The sequence below is a fragment of the Caretta caretta genome, chromosome 18 (assembly GCF_965140235.1).
Source record: "Caretta caretta isolate rCarCar2 chromosome 18, rCarCar1.hap1, whole genome shotgun sequence".
NCBI classification, from domain to species: Eukaryota; Metazoa; Chordata; order Testudines; family Cheloniidae; genus Caretta; species Caretta caretta.
The window spans coordinates 20,591,990-20,611,837 of record NC_134223.1 but is presented as its reverse complement, the minus strand read 5'-3'; positions in this window follow the sequence as shown (position 1 = coordinate 20,611,837).

Sequence of the window (19,848 nt, the reverse complement as noted above, 5' to 3'; positions counted from 1 at the left end):
ACTGTAACTCCTAGGTTCTTTTCTGCAGAACTGCTGCCTAGCCATTTGGTCCCTAGTCTGTAGCGGTGCATTGGATTCTTCCATCCTAAGTGCAGGACTCTGCACTTGTCCTTGTTGAACCTCATCAGATTTCTTTTGCCCCAATCCTCCAATTTGTCTAGGTACCTCTGTATCCTATCCCTACCCTCCAGCGTATCTACCTCTCCTCCCAGTTTAGTGTCATCTGCAAACTTGCTGAGGGTGCAATCCACACCATCCTCCAGATCATTTATGATTGAACAAAACAGGCCCCAGGACTGACCCTTGGGGCACTCCACTTGATACTGCCTGCCAACTAGACATGGAGCCATTGATCACTACCCGTTGAGCCCAACAATCTAGTCAACTTTCTACCCACCTTATAGTGCATTCATCCAGCCCATAACTTGCTGGCAAGAATACTGTGGGAGACAGTGTCAAAAGCTTTGCTAAAGTCAAGGAACAACACGTCCACTGCTTTCCCTTCATCCACAGAACCAGTTATCTCATCATAGAAGGCAATTAGATTAGTCAGGCCCTTGCCCTCACTTGCCCTTAGTGAATCCATGCTGACTGTTCTTGATCACTTTCCTCTCCTCTAAGTGCTTCAGAATTGATTCCTTGAGGACCTGCTCCATGAGTTTTCCGGGGACTGAGCTGAGGCTGACTGGCCTGTAGTTTCCAGGATCCTCCTCCTTCCCTTTTTTAAAGATGGGCACTACATTAGCCTTTTTCCAGTCGTCTGGGACTTCCCTCGATCGCCATGAGTTTTCAAAGATAATGGCCAATGGCTCTGCAATCACATCCACCAACTTCTTTAGCACTCTCGGATGCAGCGCATCCGGCCCCATGGACTTGTGCATGTCCAGCTTTTCTAAATAGTCCCGAACCACTTCTTTCTCCACAGAGGGCTGGTCACCTCCTCCCCATGCTGTGCTGCCCAGTGCAGTAGTCTGGGAGCTGACCTTGTTCGTGAAGACAGAGGCAAAAAAAGCATTGAGTACATTAGCTTTTTCCACATCCTCTGTCACTAGGTTGCCTCCCTCATTCAGTAGGGGGCCCATACTTTCCTTGACTTTCTTCTTGTTGCCAACATACCTGAAGAAACCCTTCTTGTTACTCTTAACATCTCTTGCTAGCTGCAACTCCAGGTGTGATTTGGCCTTCCTGATTTCACTCCTGCATGCCTGAGCAATATTTTTATACTCATCCCTGGTCATTTGTTCAATCTTCCACTTCTTGTAAGCTTCTTTTTTGTGTTTAAGATCAGCAAGGATTTCACTGTTAAGCCAAGCTGGTCGCCTGCCATATTTACTATTCTTTCTACACATCGGGATGGTTTGTCTCTGTAACCTCAATAAGGATTCTTTAAAATAAAGCCAGCTCTCCTGGACTCCTTTCCCCCTCACGTTATTCTCCCAGGGGATCCTGCCCATCAGTTCCCTGAGAGAGTCAAAGTCTGCTTTTCTGAAGTCCAGGGTCCGTATTCTGCTGCTTTCCTTTCCTCCTTGTGTCAGGATCCTGAACTCAATGATCTCATGGTTACTGCCTCCCAGGTTCCCATCCACTTTTGCTTCCCCTACTAATTCTTCCCGGTTTGTGAGCAGCAGGTCAAGAAGAGCTCTGCCTCTAGTTGGTTCCTCCTGCACTTGCACCTGGAAATTGTCCCCTACATTTTCCAAAAACTTCCTGGATTGTCTGTCCACTGCTGTATTGCTCTCCCAGCAGATATCAGGGTGATTGAAGTCTCCCATGAGAACCAGGTCATGCGATCTAGTAGCTTCTGTGAGTTGCCGGAAGAAAGCCTCGTCCACCTCATCCCCCTGGTCCGGTGGTCTATAGCAGACTCCCACCACGACATCACCCTTGTTGCTCACACTTCTAAACTTAATCCAGAGACTCTCAGGTTTTTCTGCAGTTTCATACCGGAGCTCTGAGCAGTCATACTGCTCCCTTACATACAATGCAACTCCCCCACCTTTTCTGCCCTGCCTGTCCTTCCTGAACAGCTTATATCCGTCCATGACAGTACTCCAGTCATGTGAGTTATCCCACCAAGTCTCTGTTATTCCAATCACATCATAATTCCTTGACTTTGCCAGGACTTCCAGTTCTCCCTGCTTGTTTCCCAGGCTTTGTGCGTTTGTGTATAGGCACTTGAGATAACCCGCTGATCGCCCCTCTTTCTCAGTATGAGGCAGGAGCCCTCCTCTCTCATGCGCTCCTGCTCGTGCTTCCTCCCGGTATCCCACTCCCACAAGCCTCATTGACTTCATACTCCCCACAGGGAAGGCAACCACGATCTGAGCCTGTTCCTATTGCTATTGCTGTCAATAGCAAAAATTCCATAGTTTACAATGGAGCAGGATCAGGCCTCGAGCGCCTCCATTTGCTCTACTGTACAATGGGAGAATTATTTACCGGCTTCCCAAGATGAATAATAATAATACATATTAATGCATATGTTAGTGATTTCAGACTATTCCTTCCCAATATGAACTGAATGTACACAAACTTCTCTCTTTAACACACAAAATGTTTTAAGCCACACAAAAAAAATGCCTCTAACACTATGTAATAACAGGGCAAGAAAGGAGGTGCCATCCTTGAACTAACACAGTATTTGGCCTTAAAACATTCAACCCTTTAAAAAATAATTGCTTCCTGGATGACAACTTGTAAATCAGATTCCAGACCCATCTAAGGTATTGGGTCCTGCGAACAGAGTTTTGAGCTGTAGTGGAAACAAGACCAGAAAACTAACTCTGTGATGGGGCCATGGCTTTAATCTCTCATCTCTGTTTCATAATATCATTGAGAAATAATAAGTACTGCTATGATTCTTTCCCTGAAAAGATTGCATTGCATTGCCATCTCCTCAGGGCATAGTGCATGTAATTATTGTTTTATTAACATAGTTCGTACCTGCAGATTCATAGTTGGCTGGCAACAGTCATGTGATGTGTCAGCAAATTTCTATTCTTGTGCTGACCTTCTCAAAAGTCATTAATACTGAGAACTGGAATAATATTAAATAATGAGATGGCTTATTCAAATGCTTCATCTGATTGTGGGACAAACAACCAAACTAGTTTTAAGATGGAGCCTGATAAATTTACAAATCGGATTATAGGATGGGATTGCCTGCATTGGCAAGGGACAGGACTCTATGCTGGAGGAGGTTCCTTCCCAAGCTATGTCCCTATCTGGACTGGCTTCTCAGGTATGTATCAACTTTCTAAAGTTCTCCCACTTTCGAGCATTTAACAAAGCAGAGATCCATAACCATAATGGAAATTTTCTCTGTGTTTCTAATGAAAACATTCACAATACATCTTGACGTTATCTTTCAATGAACTTCAAGACTTAGTCTTGCCATGAATGCGGGGAACTGGATTAGATGACCTCTCTAGGAAACTAAGTATTATCTAGGCCATCCCTGACAGATGTTTGTCTAACCTGCTCTTAAAAATCCACAATGATGGAGATTCCACAACCTCTCTAGGCAATTTATTGCAGTGTTTAACCACCCTGACAGTTTGGAAGTTTGGAAGTTTTTCCTAATATCCAACCTAAACCGGCCTTGCTCCAATTTAAGCCCATTGCTTCTTGTCCTGTCCTCAGAGATTAAAGAGAACAATTTTTCTCCCTCCTTCTTGTAACAACATTTTATGTACTCGAAAACTGTTATCATGTACCCCCTCAGTCTTCTCTTCTCCAAACTAAACAAACCCAAGTTTTTCAATCTTCGCTCATGGGTCATGTTTTCTAGACCTTTAATCATTTTTGTTGCTCTTCTCTGGACTTTCTCCAATTTGGCCACTTCTTTCCTGAAATGTGGCGCCTAGAACTGGACACAATACTCCAGCTGAAGCCTAATCAGCGGGGAGTAGATTGGAAGAATTACTTCTTATAAATACCGACCTAAAGGTCAATACACCTTGATGTTAACCTCAGCAGAAGCCAACATCTTCTCAATATTGTTTGGATGGTTAGACGCAATGTTTATTTTATCATTTCATGCTTCACATTCGCCTTCCGGAACCACGTCTCCTTCGTGCCCCCTCATTACGGTGTGGGTAGCACCAGCAGGACATGGAGACAGCAGTTCGCCAGCCATTGAAGCTGTCCGTGTGCACAAGTTGCAGGACAGGGACCTACGACTAATTTTCCTGGTAAACATTGTCAGAAAGACATGGAGAAATGGTTGTTAGAGAAGGGTAGAAAGAGATCATCAGCATGGACAATCCTGCCTCTTGGGAGTTGGAGCCAGGTTGTGACCTGCATCCATGAAGCCTGAGCACAGGGCAGGCCCACAACACCTACCCTTGGCCCTCTTGCACCCGGCCACTCTTTGCAATGTATTTATTGCCTGCTAATTGAAGGTTAAATGCAATATGGAATCCTTTGTGCTTTATTATAAACCCTTGATGGCTTTCTTTATGGAGCAAGGCAGCTTTTAGTGCCTTTTCATTTCTTAACCTAGCAACCATGAAAGACACAAAAGGAACTTTTAGTAACAGGGTGTCTATGGATATGGATTGTTTTACAGCCATCAGCTCTCAATACATCTTCAGGAGTGAATTATTAGCAGTTATGCTGCTGTCTAATAAAATTTACCGAACGCCGATTAAACTGTTTAACAGCAAGATGATGCTGGAGCCGTGTCTCTATAATGGAACACTCAGACCTGCTGCTACAGGAAAGGGGAAATATCAGAGGCCAGGTCAGCCAAGTGTCATTCAACAGGTGCAAAGCTGCGCTAGGGGCTGCTTTACTGGCCACCGGAGAATTTCCACCAACACCTGAGGCTCGTGCAGGGGGCGTGGGAATGGGGCTCCCTGATGCCACAGCAATCAAGCTCCTGGAAACTGTGGGAGGAGCAGAGGAAACAACCCAAGTTAGAGCAGCCTGCCTCACACCTGGGGAGTGGCACAAAGTGCTGAAGGAATGCGCAGGGGCGTTAAAGCACCAAACCTCTCCACCTTGCTGGAAAATATGAATCATACTGACATATAGAAGAGGGGGGCCATGACGACTAATGTGTGTAAGCCACTTGGAAGATGAAAAGGGACATCTCTTTGTGAGGGCCGGTTTGTATATAATACTGATCTAAAACTCTATAGCCTCACACTAGAGCAATTCAAATCCTGCCTTTTCAATAAATAATTGGAAATTTCGATTGTTTTTACTTTATTTCTTATTTAGCTAAAATTGCATTACTTAGTAATAATATCACTTCTTTGCACGGCATTTCCCTAAGATCCAGTATGCTTCAGCCCAGTGGAAAACATTGCTGAATAGTTATTCCTTTAACTTAGTTTTAAAACTAAACCCAACTCCAATTCCCTACAGTGTGAAGTAAGAAACACTTCCAAAATCTAGGAGCATAAACGCTAAAAACAAAAGCCACAATGACTCTAAATTATATTCAGGGCAGCCCTATAAATCTCCAGACTTAGATCTAAAAACTGATCAGGGATATTAAAGGAAAGTAGATTTGAAAGATACGAGGGTTCCAATATTATTTAAAGCCTCATAAGTCAGTAATAACACTTTAAAATCAATCCTAAATCTCACCACAAGTCAGGGAAGGTTTGTTTTATACTGGGATAATATGATCTGATGAGCTGCGTCTTAGATGTTGTGAGTGAAATACTTAAAAACAGAAAAAGAACAAAATCTTTTTTTCCCCAAACTTTGGTGGAAGGGAGGTAGGGTTTTGAATAAACACAAACAGGCCCCCAATCCTACATATGGAAAGCACCAGGGTCATTCTGGTGCGACCTCAATTCAACATAGCAGCGATTTGAGATCCATGTTGGGAGGTCAGTCTGCTAAAGCCAGATTAGAACAATAGTGTTGGAAAGTATGTCAGATCGAAAACCATCTGATATCTGTAGGAACTACAATCTCCTCTGTGCCCCTGAAATGCATAAAACCTCTCTCACCTGTGGAATGGTGCTGCTGAGATCATTAGACTGGGCCCAAAGGTATGATTCTTCTCTGAAAAATGAGCGCGGGTCAGAAAGAAATGCTGAGAGCTGAAATAGTTTATTGAACGAGAGTGTGTTTTTAATAGGGAACTCAGCCCTGGTTTATTGCATTGTTGCCTGCTCTGGCTTTGGTGACGTTGTTTGCGGCCCTGCCAGCTTGCGCAGTGAATATATCAGATGTCACAATCTTACACGGGCTTGGACTGGGATGGCAAATGCACAAGGGAAACTCCAGTGCTGTAGGCACTCCAGTCTCCCCTCCTTAATGTTGCAGAGATAGACCTGGGCCCCCAAAAGATCAGAGCTCCTGGGCAGTGCAGGCAATTTCAGTGGCTTCTCTGGACTGCTCAGATCTCTCAAGTCTACAAACTCAGGCTGGAGAGTCCACGAGCATGGGCTTTTTATGAAGACTGCTGGTGCCTCCTGGAAACAGCACAAGCGTGGATGAAGAATGGGAGCATGTGGTGTTTCCACTCCTGGTCCTGGCAGGAGAACCAGGTGCTTGAAGGCATAGTGAAAATGAAAAACAATGGTGACAAAAACAGAGCACTTCAGCAACTCCTGGATCAGGGCTGGGAATGGCCCCATTTCCTATCATTTCCAAGCTGGTTCACCCATTGCTACTTCTGAGCCTGCCCATTAAAGTAAGGCCAAGATTCTGGAATGCCGTTCCCTCCAACCCTCCCAGGCAGGAGTCCAATGATTCCAGGCACTAGCATACCCTGGACTGAAGTGCTGGGTATGGGGATGCCCCAACGACCCCAGTGGTGGAGCCAGGCATCACCTCCAGTGCTCCCTGAAGCATGCAGCCCAGGTAGAATTAGTGAAGGAGACTGCTTGGGGCACGCGCTCTCCACGGCTACTTGCCCCCCGGGTGCCTCTAGCTGCTAATCAGAATCCAATCCTCAACATAGGAATTGGATTCCTTGGTCAATGAGGCCTAGTTGTGCCAAGTCAAAGGGCCAACGCCTCCGCTGGTATAAATCAGTGACTCCAACGGAGCTACGGATTTAGGCAAAAGCTAAGTCACCCCCTGTTCCTAAAACACCTCCAAACTTACAGATACGCAAAACATTCTTCTGTCCAATGGGGAGATGAAACACCAGGATTATATATCCTGCCGTTCGTTGTTGTTTTAACGCTTTGCTTCTAGCTAAACTGCTTCAGACAATATGATTCTGGGGTGAGCCAAAGGCCAAAACATCAGAAAAATACCCAGGTCTTGCCACTGCATTAATTTCTGCCCATTTGTTGTTACTTACAAGACTATTTCATTATTTGTGCTACAGATGCCAGGAAGGGTTCCAAACTGAAGACCTGGGGAGAGATGTTATGTTGCCGATAAAAATATCAGAAGGCCTGATTGGCCCATCTATTATCATGTTTTCTATCTCTCGGTGCCGTTCACAGACAGATTTGCACTCTGTGCTGGCTCAGCTCACCTCAGGGCAGACCCAATCTATTTCAGGGTCATCTTCAGCAATAAACTGATCACGTACTGTGAACCTTCCCGGTTTGTATCTGGGAGAAATTGTCTGCACTCCTGTGCTTCCCATTAAAACAACAGGGCTGGAAACCAGCGAGCGATCATAATATGAACCAAATTAGCAGCACTACCATACTCTTTAGGCTCAGCATTAATTATTACTTAGGATCTAGAGAAATAAATGGTCTCAGACATCGAGCCCGCTGCTTGCCTCCCCCAATGCAAACCCAATCAGTGCTTTCCCGCTTACTGTGCTATTTTCCATATTCATTTTGGGCCTATCCACAGCTGATGCTCACAGGGTTCATTAAAAGTAAATTAGCGGTGGTTTTAATTTCCTCTCCCCACTGCTGCTTGCCTTGCTAACAAATAACTTGTTTGTGCAGAGCTCAGGGAGCCTGAGATATGCCCCTTCTCCTGATTTCAGCTAAATGCTCTTCCACAGCAAGGCAACTGGGCTACACACCCCTCTCTGTCTGTGTGCAGCGACTGATCATCAGTAGCCCCTGTGCCCTTTCTTGCAAAACACAGAATAGTCATGCTTGCAGGCTTATGCTGTCACATCCATCTCCATGGCAACATGGTGTGATGTCAGATGATCACATCGAGCAAAGAGGAGTGATTGGTAATTAAAGGGCAAGTATTTGCTGTTTAAACTCACTCCCCCCACAGACGAGACACCTTTTGATTACAGAAAACCCGTCCAAGTGAGCATGGGCTGAACAGGAGAAGGGGCTGAGTTTGGCGCATGATAATGGTATTGTTTGCCCTGACAATCCAAGAAACTTTTTAACAAGGCCTTGGTCTCATTTGAAACTCACATGTTTCAGGGACCCAGGAAAACCCCCAGAGTCCTTAAACTGCTCTAAAAACACATCCCTTTTACCAGGGCCATTTCTTTCAGCTGTAATAGGATTTTCCAAAGAACTCACAGCAGCCCTGGAGGAGATGGAAGTCATTTATTTATCCACAGAACAGGGCCAGTGATGGCAGCAGCTGGGCAAATTCCCCTCCTGCCCCCATTCAGCCTACACCCTACCAGCGTGTCTGCCTCACCACCCCTGACCTGGAAAAAACACCTCCAAGCATGAGAAAGGGAGTTTACGCCCCAGGGCTGCCAGCTGCCTCTTTCCAGGCACAACCCTCGCCCAGTTCCTTAGTTCAGCTTTGTGCATAGAAAAAACAACCTCCGCCCCCTCAAATAACACCATGTGGGCAGCCTCAGCCCAGACCAGACAGAGCAAGAGATGAGCGCCACAATGAGGACTGCTGACCCTGCAGGAGAAAAGCTCTGAACCCAGCAGCACTTGTAAACTGGCTTCCTCTTCTCATAAAACTTTTTACAGGCTCTGAATAATGCAGCAAATGAACATGCAACCAGGCTGATTGGACAGGAATCGGCTTCCCTGCTTAGCGATTACTTTGTCCTCATACTCTGTGTGTGCTAATAGGCAGGGGATATTTTTGTCGAGGTTTGAGGAGGTGACACTGATTTCCACGGAGAGTAATTGGAGGGTGTTCATTACTGCGGGTACGATGGGCAGTCTATTGCATTGGATTGGATGGATAATGTGACTGGATATTGTGAGGCTTTTATTAGTGTGAAAGCATCCAGCACAATGGTTTTACACATGTAAATAAATCAATGGGATTTACTTCACCCGATCTCACATATTTGCAGTGTATGTTGAAGGGAGCCACTAACAATGAGAAAAGGCACAGGGAAATGCCTTCTTTCAGGTCAGCATATCTCCCCTTTCCCAAGCAGTCCCTTCAGAGCCTGAAGAATTTGATCTGGAATTGAAATCAGAGTCAGCTCCCCCAGTCAGCAGAGCAGATGTGAGTGGTGGGGGATTGTGTGTGGTGGGGAGGGAGGGGTATTTTTGTTTTTTGGCTTAAAGGAAATGGTTTTGTCTGCCAGTAAAGAGGTTTAGTGCTGTAATTGCATGGATGGCTCGTGAGTAGCAGAAACAGCAAATCCCTAGTGATTCTGGGTTTGTGATTTAGTTTTTCTGAAGTGGGGAAACAGAGCTATTTAGTGCTTGTCCCCTGAGCTTTGCCCATTAGAATAAATGTAGGGTTCCCGTTATTAATATCACGGCAAACAAAACAGGGAAACAATATATTAATATGCTTCCATTGACACGTTTCAGCTCCATTTGCTGCCTCTTAGAGATCTGGTATTTTTTACTCACATGCTCACTGCATGGACTTTCTGCTGCTTTTAATCTACAACAGAAGAGCCCCGTCAGCCATGTGATGAGGACAATATTTTTACACCTCCATAATCTTTCTTGGGCATTACAGCTGGGGAAATTGAGTCACCGAGAATGGCTTGCCCAAGGTCAAAAAGCAGGCAAAAACCAAACCCAGAAATCCCATCTCCCAGTCCATGGGCAAAATGGTCCTCTTAGTGACACCAGAGGAATGTCAAGACTTTACCCGTAGGCAAAGTCATTGGAAGTTACTCTTTTCCACCAGTGTCAATGTCAGCTGAATTTGATCCCATGGATCTAACCATTAGACTGCACTCTGAGTTCTTATGTTCTTAAACAAATATTGCCACAGAAAAAGCCAACTATATATCCACCCACATTCACCTGAAATGATGAGTGTTATGTTTTTATTGGTGCCCCTCGCAACTGTTTTCAGGACTGTCTCCACACTTAATAAAACGCTTGCTAATCACACTTTGAGCAATACGGCTTGGAGTATGTTCCTCCTCTGGGGTCTGAAGGGTCTGAAGAATCATCAAGAAAATAACCATTCAATTAAAACATATTTCATGTACATATATAGAGCTGGCTCAAATCATATTTCCCTATACACATGGAATGCAATACAAGTGACAGCTGTAACTGTGCCCAGTGTTAAAAGAAACAAGATGCAGATCATTTCATTTTGGATTTATTTGTTTGAGATTTGTTTTTAAGGGTTCAGTGGAAAATGTGTTAGTCCGCAGATTTTATAGTCTGATACCAATTATGTAACAAAAACATATGTTGTGATAAAATCTTGAGAGTTGGCAAAACTGAAAGCAATGGAATCACTTTCAAGAGAAGGCTTCTGCAGATTTGCAAAAGTCTCATGACACTTGATTCTTTTTTTATTAAAACCCCAGCTCCTGGAGTCAGATGATTAAAAAAATTAAAGCTGAGATTCCTGCATAAACAACATGCCTAATGATTGCAGAGAAAAGCTTGAAAATTTGTCCTGAGTGCACCCTGAGGGCCCAGAAACCAGAAGGGAAATCGAAAGAACCCAACATTTATTACCTTTTAAAATCTCATTATTTGGGAGGAGGGTGATGGCTGACGTATGGTTTGTGAATGCCTGGAGCTGACAATCCTGGTTCCCTCATTCTCTTTTTAATGCATTCTCCACTCTCATGTAGGCAGAACCAGGATTCCATCCCAGTTTGATCTTAATAAAACCACTTATTCTAAACCAACTTTCTAACCAGTGCCCAGAACAGACTGAGTGAAGTCCTGACCTTCCCGCAGAAATGCAATTTGTATAGTGGTCTCCTGTTGGTACAGAGAGAAAAGAATTAAACTCAGGCATTAAAAATTGTATGGTAACACCTGTAATTGTGTCATTAGCAGTTTCAGGGGGTTCACCGCTGCCTTATTAATCTGTTTAAATTCATGTGTTTTGAACCCAGGAGTCACTTTGAATTTCAACACTTCAAAGCAAATCCTAGTTACAAATGTGAATTTCACAGGGTTGCATCACTGAACCATAAATCAACCTCAGGTTTACTGGAAACTGAGCTCCCACTCAATCTGCATAGGGCTTCAAGTTTCTAATGGCACACAAGCCCAGATAAGCATTTTTAGCCATTTTCACAGCTGTCATTAGTTCCAGACTAAAGGCCAAATTTTCAAACAGCAGAGCCTAGCATGAACCTGCAGAACACGCACCAGCACTTGCAAAAAGGGTTACTGGACTGGCAAAACAGCCCCTTGCCTAAGGAAATAAATAATCACTACCCTTCAGAGGTGTGACTTGCAATGTCACATAATTTAGGTAGCAGATAAACTCTTCTCTGAATTTGCAGACATAGTCTAAATAGGCAAAAAGGAAGAGAAAATTCTCTCTGTTTTTTCTCAGGTGTCCATAAATGGCTACATGTTTCCTGAGCAATGCTGTGAATCTCCCAAATTACCAACTACTCTGGTAGTCACTAAAAGATCTACAGCAGTTTGTCGTCTATGAAGTGAAACCATAGATCTTTGGACCATAATCTTGTCCAACCTCATAAACTAAACAAGATGAGGTTAGGATAGATCAGTACTCAGATGAGCTACCTCCAAAGAATACCCAGGTATTTCAGGAAGTGATTTGGAGGGTGCAGTAGGTGGCATTCTTCCTTCTTAGTATTCACCCAATGCAGCAGCATAATGTTGGGGAAACTGTGCTGTTTCAAATGAGACATAAAACCAAAGTGTTGGCCTTATATTATCTTGGAATCCCATGGCACTTTTCACAATAGAAATGTTTAACCCAGATGTCCTGGGCAAATTCCAGGTTATCTAATTACATTCTGCTTCTCTAAAATTCTCACTGCAGTTTCAGATAAATATTCTTTTTCATTATTTCCTCTCTTAACTACTATATAGAGGTTCTGTGCACTGATTGAACAGCTGCCACATTACAACCCAGAGGTGACTGCATTTCAGTAGTGGATGAACTGACCCATTTGTATATAGTTTGCAAAATGTACTGAGATCCTTCAGGGGGAGGGGCGCTGAAAGGTATTTTTAACAGAGGTTAAAAACAAAAAATGCTCAATATCTGGCTTCTTTGACAATTCATTTCATTTTGGCACTTTATCCTGCATGTGCAGTGGCTAGAAATGTTTGTAGCTCAGACAGAATGGTAATATGTGAGGAATCAGAACATTAGCTGCAAGTGCCTGTTCGTACAATTCTGCCCTGAGAGGATCTGATTCTTAGCATGCAGGGTGAGATTTTTGAGCAAACTTTATGATTTTCAAGATTATTGTGATTATGTTTCAGTGTGGGCTTGAAAAGGGAGGTCTATTTTCTTAGTTAATAAGGTTTATTTTTACTCCAATTGAATAATACATGATTAGTGTCAAAATAAATTACAACCCTTCCATTTTGAACCACTTTGCTGTCCTATATCTTCTCTCTCTGGCTTCCTGCTTCTTTTAACCATCTTCCCTTCTTTTTTTTCCCTTACCTCCATTCTCCTTTTAATGTTCCCTTCCCTCTCTTGTCACTGTTATGCCATTCATTTTCACAGCAGGAAAACTGGAGTGGAGGGGTGGAGGTAGGGAGCCAAAATATCTAGCATTTCGGAGTCCTGTAAGTCGTGACTGTCTCAATAAGTTATGTGATCTGAGAGGCATATCTGGGAAAGAAGAGTTTGAGGGCCCACATGATATTCATTCCCTATGCTTCATATTATCTATTTAACCTTTATTTTAAAAGTTATAATAACAAAAATTTCCCCTTGGCACCAGAGGATTTTTTTATGAAGGCCTTGCAAACTGAACTTCTCAGCTTTTCAAAATCAATGCACATTTTCCATCACTTAGACGTGTGCTGGGTTTTTATTTTGTTTTATTTGCAAGTGAGCCATATTATACACCAAAAGTTCAAACTGTTTGAAGCCTGCTAGTATCTATCTCTATTAAAACCTCTCCAGGAGACTGGCTTTGATTGTCTGGCAGACTGGGACCCATCCATCTAAATCAGGAAGATCCCAGAAGATGTTAGAGACTCGGCCTGCATCCATTAACTGCAGGCAGTTTTCACCCTAAAACTATTTAAAATACATAAAGCATGATCACATTCAGCTGAGCTAACATAAGAATGCATCTCAGATGTGAATTCCATTGAGCTGTATGGACTTCTTGATACTGACATGCTCAGAAAGAGGGACAATTAGTTTCTTCCTGCAAAGCAAGGTGTGCAAAGAACATTGTTTTGCAGCAATGCAGAGCTTGACCCCTCTCCAGCTTGTTACAGGTTGCGCAGGCTGGAACTCAGGTTCCCAAACTTTTTCACAGTCTGGACCACCTCTTCATAGAAAGATTGTATCACAGAGCATCTCCCTGCCCATTCCCGATTGCATAGGCCTCCTCCCCACACATTCAAGTTTGTGTAGAAACTATAGCCGTGACTGGCTTACATGGAAAAGTGACATTAGAGGGGTATGTAGCTGTCATTTCAGGTGACATAGCAACTGAAAACAAGGAGGAGCCAACACCAAATAACCGACACGCTCTCTATGGACCACCAATAAGCTCTCTAAGGAACATGGCTTGGGAACTGCTGGGCTATAGAATTCTTCCTTGTTAAGACACTGTGGAGTTTTGCTGATCAGCTATTAAACAGCTGCCGAGTTCAACCCCAGAGATGGTTGCACTTCAAGTGTGGATGAAGCAATTCGTATTTGCAAAGCACTTTGTACATTTCTTTCAGCTTAACAGACTCATTATGCTGAAAATGCAAGATGCTGGTCAATCTTTTTCCCCCCTCTGCTTCCAGAGAGGGAATGAATCCCCCCTTCCAGGACTCCCTGCAACAAGACTAGAGCTAGTAAATTAGCCTCCATAGGGGCATTAGAGAAAGACCTGATAGGAGAGACAAGCCACCCTAGCAGAATTCTCTTCTTTGTAGGCTCATGACAAGAAGAAAACAGGAGGATGGAGACAAATAAAGTAACAGCAAAGGAGCAGTTGGGGAAGGGATGCATTATTAAGCCCAGAGTTAGTAAATATGTTTCTCCTTCCAAAGCTGCTTGCATAATGATATCATCCTCATTTGAAGAGCGCATTACTGGTATTTTCTTACAATACCCTGGCATTAAGCAATGAAAATGGTAATTTCTGTCTCATCACAATGCAAAATTTTCTGAAAATAAAGTTAGAGAAAGATCCCATTACAATGTCTAAATGAGTACACCAGTCAATAAGGCAAAAAAATTGCTGTCATATAACTTGGTTGATTAAGTTTAAACATCCTTCATTCAAAGATATAGAAATGCATGTGTGCCTTCACTCGTCCAGAAACACACACGCACACACACACAATTCATCCCTACACACATGCATTGCTCACCCAGAACCATGTATATTCTCACACACACTCACAGACACACACACACAGTCACAGAGTTCATCCCTATACACATTAACATGCATGTATACTTGCATCGCTCACCCAGACCCATGTATGTTCTCACAGGCGCATACAGACACACACACACACAATATGGGAGACACACACACATCCAGGCTCATTCACAGACAAATGCACAATCTGCAGAGGAAACACATGGAGTAACCACAACTACTTCCTCCACACCCATTGCAGCAATCTCCACTGGGCAGAAACTTTGACTGCCATGAGACAAAGTGACCCACCCTCGAAACCAGCAATGTGCGTGTAATTTAGCAAGTGGCAGGTTGAATAACATTCACTGAAATGTTCAAAGCAAAAAATGCCAGATTTGACAGGTACAATGATGAAGACTAATGCAAATCCAGATTACAAATAAATAATAATGAGGGCCAGGGACATATTCCCATATGGTACTCTGTGATGTCTACACTGACTGAAGAAATCATAGTGCCCATTGCTTGGCTATGTCAAACACAGGTCAGCAAACATAGGTACAGCACCAAGAAAGCACGTTTCTCTCTAACACAATAATATTCCATTAAAAACACTCCATTTCCCTTTAGCCATGTGTTAGCCACCCTCCCCTTCAAATCTTACCCTTTCAAGCATCCACATGGTTACACTGTCCCGCCCTTTATCCCCTGTGGTGTTATTTTCTTGGGTCTGTCTTTGTCGTAACTTAGGTCCTGATCCTGCAAACACTGATATGTTTAAAATTTTGTTCATGGCATGCACATTTGCAGAATCGGAGCCTTAAACTCTGAATTCCTTGTTGTAGGGAATCTATGTTTCACCTGGTATTTTTAAAACAAGCATCCTGCACATCTACAGTGCTACATCAAAAATAAGTAAGAATAATTCAGTGAAGGGTGCAGATGATATGGTACAGAGAGCTAGAGCTCAAAGCCTAGAGATCATTCCAGAGTGCATGCTGCTGGCCTTCAGGACAGGGGCTGGCTTTTTGTTCTGGGTTTTCACAGCACCTCGCACAATGGGGTCCAGGACCGGGGTTCCTAGGTGCTACCGCAGTCCAAGCAGTCATAATAAATAATGTTGGTGACACTAAGTCTGGCTGTTCCTTTTTAACTTTTCATAGCACAGACAAATAGGCCTCTTTGCACTTTCTAAGCCCTTGCCACCACTCTGACTGCGTAGTTTGAAGGAGAACCAGCACCTGTTTATGAACTGTATAATTATTGCTGCACAATATATGGGGAAATGGAAGGGTGACAACATCCAGAAGTAAACCCTGGAGTTTCTATAATGAGACTGAAAGCACAGTTAATAGGCAATATGTTCTCATTCATGTTTGCATATTAAGTGACACAATGCCCCGGCCCCGTTGAAGCTGGCTCCATCTGTGTTGTGTCAATACAGTGCTGGATTCCGGGTTTGTTTGGGGTTTGAATTAAATGTTTGACTGTGGAGACATCTGCTGTTTTGATCATTTGTTTGTGTTTGTTTTCCTCTGAGGGAATCTCTATCATTTAAAGAGAAAAGCGGATTCCAGGGCTGGGACACAGGATTTCAGAGTCTGGACTAAGCTGAGAGCAATTGAGCTTCATCTCAACGCTGCTGCTGGAAAGTGCTCATCTGTCTCTGTTTTAGGTCTTCTTGTTTCCTTGGCTCTGTCGTGAGGGCACATCTCCACTAGCTACAAGCTCAGATGGACAACTTCCTTCATGCCACAGGGGCTAGCTGTTAGAGTAAGAGCTGTCAGTTGCCCTTATCTTCCCCGACCAGGACCTGATATGCCAACAAAAGAATTCAGAGAACTCCATCTCTGAACACCACACAATAATTCCCTGCCTTAGGTTTCATGTGCAAAAGAGACCAAACCATTCATGGAAGAACTCTGTCCCTTTGCAGTTAAAAATACTGCTTACCGCAAAAAGACAAAAAGGTTCTAAGAATAAAAGCAGGTTTTCAATAAATTCCCAGTTCATTCAATAGTCAGTGTATCTTAGACACGGCATACCTCAATGAAATGGCTGCTACTCCTGCTCCAGGCACTTCTTCTGGGTAAACCAAGTTCTCGATAATCTTGCAGTAGTACCGGGGCTGCGGGAACTAGTTTGGCTCAGAATCGGAACTGATCCAAACTTTGGGCCACGCCATAAACAGAACCCAACATTGTCTGAGGTTTGACAAAGATGGGCTTCGTTTTTCCCTGTGCATCTGTGCTGTGTGGGTTCAGCTGATAAAGGAAACTGAAAGAGTCTGACCCAGCTATTCTCCTAGCATTTCCCATGCAGGCAGAACCAGGAAATCTGAGAGGTTTCACCGAGACCTGGCCTGGTTTTACTGGGATCCCAGTTAATGCTTGAATGCAAAGGGTTTGGATAAACATCCAGATCCATCTCTGGTTTAGATTTGCTTTGTGTTTACCAGGGTTGGAAAGTTATGATCCCATGAGTTACCGAACTTGCTATACTAGCAAAAATACTAATAATACAGAGGCAGATTTTCCCATGCAGCACAGCTGGTATAACGTGCACCTGACACCTGGCTCCTACCCCAAAACCCCAAGAGGTTCAATAGTCCCTTCCGTGGGGGCTCCCTGTTCCTTTAAACTCCTGTAAGTCCCGTGGCTGATGCTGAAATGAAAGCCTATATCACGGCAATGAGAGTGAAATAACAAGTGAAGATGGGGGTTCAGGGAGCCTGTGGCTTTGTGTGTCTCTCTTCCTTATAGGGCCAGCCAATCCATGTAGGAATGCTACAGCTTCCATTTGTTTTTTACCTCTGACAGGCAACAAAGGGGGGAAAATCTAAATTGGAGGTTAAATCTGTGAAGAAAATTGCCTGAGGTGGACTAGAATAAAGAAAAGTAGCTGCGTGTCTGGTTAGAACAATGTTATTAGGAGTTCTTTGGTTAGCTTAGCCTGCAGCTTTCTTTAAAAGTCCAGTGAAATGAAGCAAAGTGGTGAATCGTTTGGGGTGGGGGGGAGATTGGGTCTTCTTATTGTTCCATAATAATAACCTTTAAAACACAACAGCCAAGGATAAAACTTCAGGGAAAAAGAAAACTCTTCCTGCCTAGTTTGAAAGTTCTTTAATGTTCCCTAACTCTGAGCCATGATTTATATATGACCTAGGAGATGATGGCAGTTAGTCTGTTGCAGAAAAAAACAACCCCTAAATATTTTATATTAACATGAAGAATGCTGGAGTAAACTGATGAAACAGCTAGTTCCACAATCCCCAGCCACTGAAAGACAGAAGAAAGACATCTTGATTAGGCAGTGCATAGTGGTCTAGGCCTGTATCTGTAAGGACCTGGGGTTTAAGGCCAATTTAGGTCACAAGCAAAAATACATTCGTAAGGTCTTATTTTACCCATGCCACCCATATGGACAAGCCAGGGGTCTGTGTTCAAGAAGGTCCAGGATCTGAGTAGCATGAAGTGCTGCAGGTCAGACCTGAGTGGTGTGACCCAGAGCTGAGTGAGGCTTGCACTCAGAGTGTGTTTACACTGGGATAATACATTGTGATAGCAAATGTGTGAACTCACACAATGTAAGACATGGTTTAGCACTCACTGTAGATGAGGACTGCCACATTGACAATTGCGTTAGCTGCTTGGGACTAACCCCATGGTAATAACATCAGCTGTGAGCAGCTAACATGAGAGCCTTTGTCCACAAGGAGGGTATGTCTCCACTGCAATGAAAAAACCTACGACACCAAGTCTCAGAGTCCAGGTCAGCTGGCTTGGGCTGCAGGGCTAAAACTAGTTGTGTAGATGTTCGGATTCAGGCCAGGGCTGTGAGACCCTCCCACTTCACAGGGTCTGAGAGCCAGGGCTCCAGCCTGAGCCTGACTGCCTACACTACAATTTTCAGCCCCGTGATCCTAAGTCAGCTGGCCCAGGCCGCCGTGCCACAGGTCTTTCATCGCAGTGTAGACGTACCTGGAGTTTTGGACATGGTGTTAGCAAACATGTGTCACAGTAGGATGCATTTTCCCAGTGCAGGCAAGCCCTAAGTGACAGCACTAAAGTCCTGATCCTGCAAAGCTCTTTAGCACCTGCTTAGCCTTGGGACTCCAGTTACCACTCGTGCTTAAAGGTAAGCATATGCTCAAGTGCTTCACTGGATCAGGGCCTAAGGGCTGATCCTGCGAGGTGCTCAGCCCTTCTGCTCCCATTGAATTCAGTGGGAGCTAGTCGCCTCAGCATAGAGATTTGCTGGACTGGCTTCCTCTCTGATAAGCATTAAATTCACTTGCTTCACAGGGAAGCATCTGTGGCAGCGTTGACGGCCCCAAATCATTCTCTCCTAGTCAGCACAGTTGTTCCTGGATACCAGCGAATCTGGGTATAGAAATATATATAATTTAAAAAATTCATTCAGGGCAATGAATTTATGCTGTGCATTTTAATAGGCTGCCTGACCTGCACAGGCATAAATTACTGGAGATGCCTTCATCAACTGCAGTTAAATTGTCTTATTGATAACACTCTGGGGGGGAAACGATAACTCATTATATTAAATTAAATACAGTATCATTCAAGCTCTGGAAATCTGGTAATAGGCTGTTTTACATGCAGCCCTAACTGGGAGTTTGTCATTCCAAGGTCTGTGATGATGCCAGCAGTAACACACAGTTATCTCCACTCAGCATTGAGAGCAGTGGATGGGTAAGAGAAACACCAGCTGTCCTATCACATCCTGCAATCCCTCCAGGAGGCACCTTGGACAGGGGCTTAGCGCTAACCCATGCTCTGGGGATATGCACCATTCATCTACTTTGGTCACTCATTCTCTAGTGGGGGCTCTTTGGCTACCCTGGAGTGTAAGGGCTGTAACACAGCACTGTTGCTAGGCCTCCCCTTTCCCGATGACATAAGAGCAAATCGGTTCTGGGCTTGGTCCCTGACCCTGTTCCTCTTATTACCACCTTAAAGACCCAGTCCTTCTGCAGGCAAAGCTCCCACTGAATTTTGGCCAGCAGGACACCAACACTCCACTTCCGCAGGGGACCTTGATGTTTCAGGTGTCTGTCCCTTTTCTCTCTGAGGCCTGTGTTGATAACAGTACTGGAGCCGAGTACTCCTGCCGTTACCCCAGGGCCCGACCCTCCTCCCACAGATGTTCTGGAGAGCTAGCTGTGCCATTGATTTCAATGGAAGTAGGGTGGGAGCCAAGGGGAAGCATATTCCGGGTAAATCCAGTTGGCTGCAGCTGAA